Source organism: Erpetoichthys calabaricus, chromosome 1 (genome assembly GCF_900747795.2).
Source record: "Erpetoichthys calabaricus chromosome 1, fErpCal1.3, whole genome shotgun sequence".
Classification (NCBI taxonomy): Eukaryota; Metazoa; Chordata; class Cladistia; order Polypteriformes; family Polypteridae; genus Erpetoichthys; species Erpetoichthys calabaricus.
Window position 1 is genome coordinate 166,141,555 of NC_041394.2, and position 8,975 is coordinate 166,150,529.

An 8,975-nucleotide genomic window follows, 5' to 3' on the forward strand; every position below is an offset into this window, starting at 1 on the left:
CGCTGTCATTATGGGGTGTTGTGTGTAGAATTCTGAGGAAAAAAATGAATTTAATCCATTTTGGAATAAGGCTGTAACATAACAAAATGTGGAAAAAGTGATGCGCTGTGAATACTTTCCGGATGCACTGTACATATATATATATATATATATATATATATATATATATATATATATATATATATATATATATATATACTGAGTATACTTTATACATAAAATATATGTTGTCGTACCTTGCATAACTGAATAACCCTTATGGCACAATAACAATTCAATACATTTATGGTCACTACAGTATTTGGATTTAATGGTCTTCATGTGGGAAAAGGCTGACTCGCATAAATAAGTAGAGCCAAATAATGCAGTCAAGGAGGTAGCACATTTCCTGATGTTTGGGTACTTTTCCTCTGTGAGTAAGTTCCAAAACTCTACATGAGCCCCATACTTCAGCTGAATGTCATCCTGCAGTGTCAAAATGTCATCCTCCACTGTAGAGCAATTTTAAGTGAAACAGTGTTGCAATTTTAGATGCGGGTGAATCACCCTCAACATCTTCCATAAATGGATAGCACTTAAATGTAGCGATTGGCTCAAGTAAAGCTGAGTCTTGAAACCGTCTGTCAAAGTCTGACAGACAATTTTCAGTCTGCTCTGTGTAGTGTATGCTGTCAAGTTGCTCACACACCTTCCATTGCGTCTGCAGCTCTGACACAAGGTTTTGGATGTTCCCCAAATCAAGGCGCTGCAGCTTTGCAAAATGTCGCATTTTTCGTTTGAAAGCATTAACTGAGCTAATCATATTGACCATGGTTTTCTCTTTTCCTTGCAGCTGTAAATTAAGCTCATTCAACATGTTGGTCAGATCGGAAAAAAAATGCCAAGTCTAGCGGCCATTGATCATTATTAAGTTGCTTGTATTCTGCATGTTTAATGACAAGGAGAAACTCCTTCTTCTCCGGCCAGGGGTCTTGAAATCTCAGCAGGAATTTCTCCCTAGCCATCTGCCCCAACGAAGGCCTCTTTTATCATCTCTCCATCTTGGAAGGACTTCTTATGCTTAATGATCGAGTGACTCACCCAGAAAGATGCTTTGGTGTGTCTGCCTTTGCTTTTGAATTCAGCCGAGTGAAAAATGATAGCTGTCCGATTAACTTGCGATTTTAGTTCCCTCTCCTTTCTCTTTCTCATATCGCTTTTCGGAAGGAAGTCAGTTTCATAGTTTTTATGAACAGTTCAAAGTGACTTTCCACATTTTCCTTCATTGGAATAGCAATGATAGATTGACAGATCAGACAAACACACTTCAAGTGTGACATTGTGAGAGAAAAAAATCCTCTTCCAATTCCACATCCAGCCCATACCCTTCCACAAACACATTTTTTTTTAAATCCCTTCTTTAGTTGATATAAATTGGAAGGCTAACTAGATCACTTAGATAGGCAGACTTTTTGCAGTAGCTCGCACGTTTGATTGTGCGTGCAGGATGACCAGTGTGTTAGAAGAAAAAAGATCTTAGACTGGCCGCCCTGTATGTCAATCAAGTGGCAAATGCCATAGGGAGGATATATGATAAAATTTTTTGAACGCAACACGATCTACCTGCATTATCTTTCCGATCAATGTATCGGGCACCCCTGGTGTACAGTATATCTTGATGTGATGTTCTCACATCATCGCTTCAGTCAGAAGAAATCGCCATATTTACAGACTTCATCCACAAGAGTAAGATTTTAGTACCATTAACAAAAGCTAAAAGTCTTATACTACTACTTACATACTTGTAAAACATTTAAGAGATGTTTCTGCTAACTCAGAACCACACAGATGAAAGGCTTTGGCCTGAGATCAACAACCGTGTCAACTATCCACTGAAAAAAGCCCTACTCCAGCTGATGGACCAGGAGGAGATACTGTGTGTCCAACCTGACCTTCCAGCTGTGCCACAATGGTCTTGTAAGTGTGGCAGAATCATGGAATGCTCATAGAATTCCAGATAAAAAATAAAAATGAAGTGTGAGAATGATTACAACCCTGATAATGACCACGCTTAAACACCTACTCTTATTCTGACAGGAAAAGGCATGCCAAATCACTTTGCGGAACCTGGGTGTAAAAGAAGAATTTCTCCAGAGCTCTTGCCACATGCACTTGAAGCTGCAGACCTTTACAGGTAGTACTTGTGATCTGCAATCAAAGAATATACAACTTTTGGAATTGATCCCTTCACAACAGAACAGGACAAACTAAGAATAGAGAGTGTGACACCAGAGGGCGCTGTCACTCCTCAAACCACGCAGACAAACGTCCAAGATACCAAGTAAAAGCACTAGAAATATTTTTAATTTCTTCTTTTCGATATTGTGCCACAGTAGGCACCACAATCACCCCAATAAACAATAAATCAATAATCACAATACAATAAATCAATCCTCTTCTCCCAGCAGCTCCGTCACTCTAGCTCCCAACTCCAGCTCAGCTTGCTGGGTCTCGCATAGTCCTTTATATAGTCTTTGACCCGGAAGTGCTCCTGTCCATCAGTCCATGTGATTGAATAGCACTTCCGGGTCAGATGAAGACTTATATTTTTCTTCAGCCCGGAAGTACTTCTGTTCTTCCATCCCCGTGACTTGGGAGTACTTCCGGGCTAAAATAAAAATCCTTGCGTCTCCCTGCAACATCACACGGTGGCACCCACGGTCCCCAGCAGGGTTGTGAATCTAAACTCCATATCCCATGATGCCCTGCGGGAATCCAGGGCACCTCTATGCTGCAGGGAGGACTCCATCTAGCGGCCTGGATGTGTCGGCCGGGATAAGCTGCCGGCCATCTATCACAAGAGTCATTTTGCAGAAAAATATTCTGACATTTCACATTTGTTTTTCAGAGCCGTAAATGGTGACTTTACACCATACAAAGAAGCTCTGCTCTTTCTCATAAACGTAACTCAGAGAAATGTATGAACTGCTGCATCTGAAAACTGTACAGAACAGACAGGAAACGATCAACTGACTGTAAATTTAAACCTTTGTGTGTGTAAACACCACATTACTCCTCTGTAAAAAATTATTTCAACACAGAAAATGCAGCTGTTAGACCAGTAACTTCTATAACACTGTTGTTGGCCTCCCTGCATTTTGCACAGTGCTGAGATGTCTCTAGCCACTGCTCCACACATGTCTTGCAGCCAATAATGCTTCTGCAGCACCGTGAGAGCACTGGTTCCTCAATGATGTCTTCAAAAGTAAATCACAAAAGTCACAGACTGTTATCTATTTACCTAGAACTTAGTACAAACTGTATGTTCTAAGTCTGTCTTATGACATTCATTTACAGACAGCATATACCTATATGTGCTGAAAGTTTTTGGTTATGCAGTAATTCCTCTTGTTCATGCTGTTCTGAGAAAGTCCCTCTCTATAACCACTTTGAATGTATTTGATGGGTGACAAAATCAGTCCTCTTTCTGTGCAAAAACTGCTCTTTCACATTTATTCTTAAAAAGGGGAATAGGTTTTCTTGATTAATTGAGGTCTGTGGGCAACAAGAAAAAAAGTTGGTGTGCCAAAAAAACAAACAGGTGGATTTCTGCTTGATTCAACGTAGGCAGTTGCAGCCCCATTTTAACTTTGAACCTTTAGGTTTTGCATGACTATGAAATTTGTCACCCATCACTTATAGCGCTTTGAGTACTGAGAAAAGCGCTATATAAATGTAATGAATTATTATTATTATTATTACACTGTAATCAATTTGAAAAGCTATATTTTCATAGTCAATAGAGCAGGGACAACTTCTGCTCAACTAAATGTGCATATGAGCTTGAGAATATTGTTATGTTATAGTAGAGCTGCATCTTGATTGTCCTAACTCTCTAAATGGACACTGCTAAGTAAAGAGCCAGCTTATTAAAAATAAGTTTGACCAAAATATTGCTTGAATGTGGTTTGACAATGTTTTTACAATTAACAGTGTTTTAAAATGTAATGAAAATGTTAGTTAATTTAGATGTAGTGCAATTACTATGCAAATTGTGAACATACTCATACAAACAACACAGCTAAATCCCTCCTTGTTGGTCTGCAGTTTGGGAGCAGTGAGTATGACTCTCTGGGTAACTGCAAGATCAGTGACCTCTCTGATTGCTGCTGTAACAGCTGGTAGACTTTGAGATGCCATTACCAACTGTTCTATTTTGACACTGACTTCTCCCAAACCGGCACTGTCATCATATTTACGGCTGCTACAAATACAAATGGAAAATCAAATGTCAATGGGTACTGACTGGCTTAAAGGTACATCACTGTATTGATAGATGATGATAGATGAAGAGATGTCTTACTGCTATTATGAGACATAAATCTAATTAATTCTTCTGTATTGCTGTACATCCTATAGCATGTAAATTTGTATTGATTTACATACCTCAGTTTCCTCCTCTTTGTTCCCTGGAGGCTATTAAAGTCTTGTTCAGGTACAACAAGAACTTTTCGTGCATTTTGTTTCCAGTACTGTGACCCTATGGATGAAAAACAACACCAAAGAACTGTTTAGAAGCTAATACCCTAAAACTAAATATTACAAAGAATCTGTTATGAAGTGTCTCTCCATAGGATAGTATGGGTTTTAGCTGTAATACTGTGGCTCACCTGTTGTGCCTTCAGACTCCAGAATTGCATTGCCCTGTGCATCTGTCAAAATGATGGGGTTGTAATTGCCAATGGCATCTTGAACTTTTCCTACTATCCCCTGAAGTGTAGCCTCACACTCTAGGAATCATACAACCACCATTCTGTTGGGAATCAACCTCCCACCAACCACATCTGCAAGGTACACTGATCTGTAAAACAAAACATTATAATTTTACATTTCTTGTAAAAGGCAGCAGGCCACAAATCCATTCAGTGATTGTTTGCTACTTGAGCCAGTTCTACTAGCACAGCTTTGCTATTCTTAACAATTCAATTGTCCATGCTTGTCCCGAGAATTATATTCCTTTATATTTTGCTTGTTCTTTAATTTATATATAACAAATATTCAAGAGAACAGACACACCCTACCTCTGAAATGTTTTGGAGATCACAGGGTGACTTGAAGTAGCATGTTGTGAATGTGAAGTGGCAGCTGCCACCACAGCCAGTGCTTGCATAAATGCAAAACACTGACCACTGGAACCTGCTGCTGGCATCAATTCCATGTCTTCTCCGTGAACCTCATAGTGACCTCTGGGTGTCAGGTCTAACGCGCTGAAAACACCAGAGGCTCCTCCGGGGAACATCTGTGATGTACAGTGTGTGCTGACACCTGTTTAAGAAAACGTTCTGTAAATCACGTTGCTCTCCTAACATGTGTTACACTTGTGTGCACTGTGAATACTCAAAACATTTACTAATTAGCTAGTAACTAGTAGCTGGTAAAAGTCACACATTTACACATGTACACACATTCAGAATGCTAGCACTATAAAAATAGCAAGACTTAGTGTTAGTAAATTAAATCACCAAATGTTAGCTGTTTCGCAGTAAGCAACAACAATAAAAGAACTGCTACATCAATGAAGCAATGTTTGCAAAACTTGTATCTTTACATGAAAGATGCGACTCAGTTTTTTTGCAGTCATGTCCTTATCCCGGAGTGTCACTCTTTTACTGTTCCGAAAACCAATGTAATGGTCCACCCTCTGCTGAAGCCAGTGCAACTTCAAGGCCGTTGATCAATGTGTTGTGAGGAAGACTGTTCGCACATGTCATCAAAAATCACGCAGAGAAAGAAGTACTTCCAGTTTCAGACAACGAAAATATGTCTGTTTTGTTGTTTTTGAGTTATTACACTTTCATTATGTGAATCACAAATGAATCCAGAAAAGTATGTGTAATTTTAAGTTTATGACTGCAATTTGTTACCATATAATTAAAAAATACATTATTTTCTCTCATTTTATTCTTTAAATAAAATAAAATTAAAATGTGAATTTCCCCTTGGGATTAATAAAGTATCTATCTATCTATCTATCTATCTATCTATCTATCTATCTATCTATCTATCTATCTATCTATCTATCTAATCAAAATCAAAATCTGAAAATTCCTTTCATTTTCATTTTTTCGTTTTTGCTTCTGAAATTTCAAATACCAAAAAGTACATGGATCGAAAATGCCAAATATGCTCACCCAAATAGACAATGCTATTGGTCCGTGTACTTTTTGGTATTTGAAATTGCATTTTAGAAGCAAAAATGAAAAAAAACGAAAATGAAAGGAATTTTCAGATTTAGATTTTTGATCAAAGAATAAAATGAGGGAAAATAAGGTATTTTTTTAATTCTGTGGTAACAAATAGCAGTCATAAACTTAAAATTACACAACTTTTCTCGATTTATTTGCGATTCAAATAATGAATGTGTTATAGCTCAAAAAAACCAAAATTGACGCATTTTCGTTGTCTGAAACCGGAGGTACTTCTTCTTCTGCGCGATTTTTGACGACACGTAAGAACAGCCCTCCTCCTCACAACACATCGACTGACGGCCTTGAGTTACACTGCATGGCATCAGCAGAGGATGGACCATTACGTTGTTTTTCGGAACAGTAAAAGAGTGACACTCCGGGACGAGGACATAACTGCAGAAAAATGTGTCGCATCTTTCAGGTAAAAATACAAGCTTTGCAAACTTGGCTTCATTGATGTGGCAGTTCTTTTATGAACGTTAATGTTGTTACTTACTGTGAAGCAGCTAACATTTGGTGATTTCATTTACTAACACTAAATCTGGCAATTTTTATAGTGCTAGCATTTTGAATGTGTGTAATTGTGTGAATGGTTGCTCATTGACAAGTGTAACACATGTTAAGAAAACTTTCTGTAAATTACGTTGCTCTCCTAACATGCGTTACATTTGTGCGCACTGTTAATACTCGAAATGTTTACTGTATAGTAGCCGGTAAAAGTCAATGAGCAACCATTCAAAATGCTAGCACTATAAAAATTGCCAGACTTAGTGTTAGTAAATGAAATCACCAAATTTTATCAGTTTCACAGTAAGTAATAACAATAACATTCATAAAAGAACTGCCACATCAATGAAGCAAAGTTTGCAAAGCTTGTATTTGTACCTGAAAGATGCGACTCATGTTTCTGCAGTTATGTCCTCGTCCTGGAGTGTCACTCTTTTACTGTTCTGAAAAAACAACGTAATGTGAGACGGTTGTGGCGAGCGCCCTCTTCTACGTGGTGGTCTGCTGGGGAGGCAGCATTAAGAAGAAAGATGCCTCACGCCTGGACAAACTGGTGAGGAAGGCAAGCTCTACTGTTGGCATGGAGCTGGACAGTTTGACATCTGTGGCAGAGAGACGGGCGCTCAGCAGGCTCCTATCAATTATGGAGAATCCACTGCATCCACTGAACAGGATCATCTCCAGACAGAGGAGCAGCTTCAGCGACAGACTGCTGTCACCATCCTGCTCCACTTACAGATTGAGGAGATCGTTCCTCCCCCAAACTATGCGACTTTTCAATTCCACCCGGGGGGGTAAACGTTAACATTATATAAAGTTATTGTCTGTTTTTACCTGCATTATTATCAATCTTTAATTTAATATTGTTTTTTTGTATCAGTAAGGTGCTGCTGGAATATGTGAATTTCCCCTTGAGATTAATAAAGTATCTATCTATCTATCTATCTATCTATCTATCTATCTATCTATCTATCTATCTATCTATCTATCTATCTATCTATCTATCTATCTATCTATCTATCTATCTATCTATCTATCTATCTATCTATCTAATGGTCCATCCTCTGCTGATGCCATGCAGTGTACCTTCAAGGCCGTCGGTCGATGTGTTGTGAGGAGGAGGGCTGTTCGCACGTGTCGTCAAAAATCGCGCAGAAGAAGACCTCCGGTTTCACACAACAAAAATGCGTCTGTTTTGTTGTTTCTGAGCTATAACACTTTCATTATTTGATTCACAAATAAATCGAGAAAAGTATGTGTAATTTTAAGTTTATGACTGCTATTTGTTACCACAGAATTAAAAAATACCTTATTTTCCATCATTTCATTCTTTGATCAAAAATCAAAATCTGAAAATTCCTTTCATTTTCGTTTTTTCCGTTTTTGCTTCTAAAATGAAATTTCAAATACCAAAAAGTACACGGACCGCTATTGATGATTTAATTTAGTTAATTTATTAAATTAAAAAATGAACATACATATGCAACAAAAAAGAAAGATTCCAAAGGGTGCAAATGTTCAAAAGTAAAACTAAATTCCAAAACAAAAAGACTGAAATAATCAAAGAACACAAAAACCAAAATAAAAAAACAAACTAGATTCTTAATACGGTATAAGCAAAAGAAAAATAAAACTCCAAAAATGAAAAAAAAAATCCAGTAAACCAAAAGAGGAAACCAAATTTGAAAAGCAAAGGTCACAAAGTCAAAGAGAAAACTCATATAAAGACCAAAAAAATTCAAAACTTGAAACATTAAAACAAAGATAAGTGCAGAATAGACAAGGAATCATAATGCAGAAGAGCTTGGATGTTGCCTTACTTTTTTCTTTTCCCATCAGCATCTTTCACACATACATTTGAGCATAAAGTCAATTGGTGACTTAAACTAACTGTCTGTGTGAGTTACCCTGTGATAGACCCTCATATTTTCTTTGATTAACGCCTATCCTCCATCAGATGCTGCTGGGATATCTGCCTGTAATCCTATAGTAAGAAAATGTAAGAAGGGCACATTAATTATTGTTTAATCGAGCTTCTAAAGAAAAACACATATGATATACATATAATAAACATTAAGAAACAGAGAGCAAGTAGACAAAAACAAGCAGGGAAGTAAGGACAAATACCTCCTGCTTAACATTTTTTACAGTAATTGACAGGATTTAGATGGTTACATTTTAGCTGACAAACGTGATATATTTTTGTTACAAATGTTCATCTTTTACTCTTAGGTATATTAG

The 8,975-nt window shown here is 37.5% G+C and overlaps 1 long non-coding RNA gene across 1 annotated transcript; it reads right to left on the minus strand.

The window, feature by feature from the left end:
- Window positions 1-2,847: 2,847 nt before the first annotated feature.
- Window positions 2,848-4,940, minus strand: LOC127526177 (uncharacterized). Its single transcript, XR_007933804.1, has 4 exons — window positions 4,650-4,940; window positions 4,426-4,519; window positions 4,044-4,243; window positions 2,848-3,236 (listed from the first exon to the last, which is right to left on the minus strand). It is a non-coding gene; the product is annotated as an uncharacterized LOC127526177 (long non-coding RNA).
- Window positions 4,941-8,975: the final 4,035 nt, after the last annotated feature.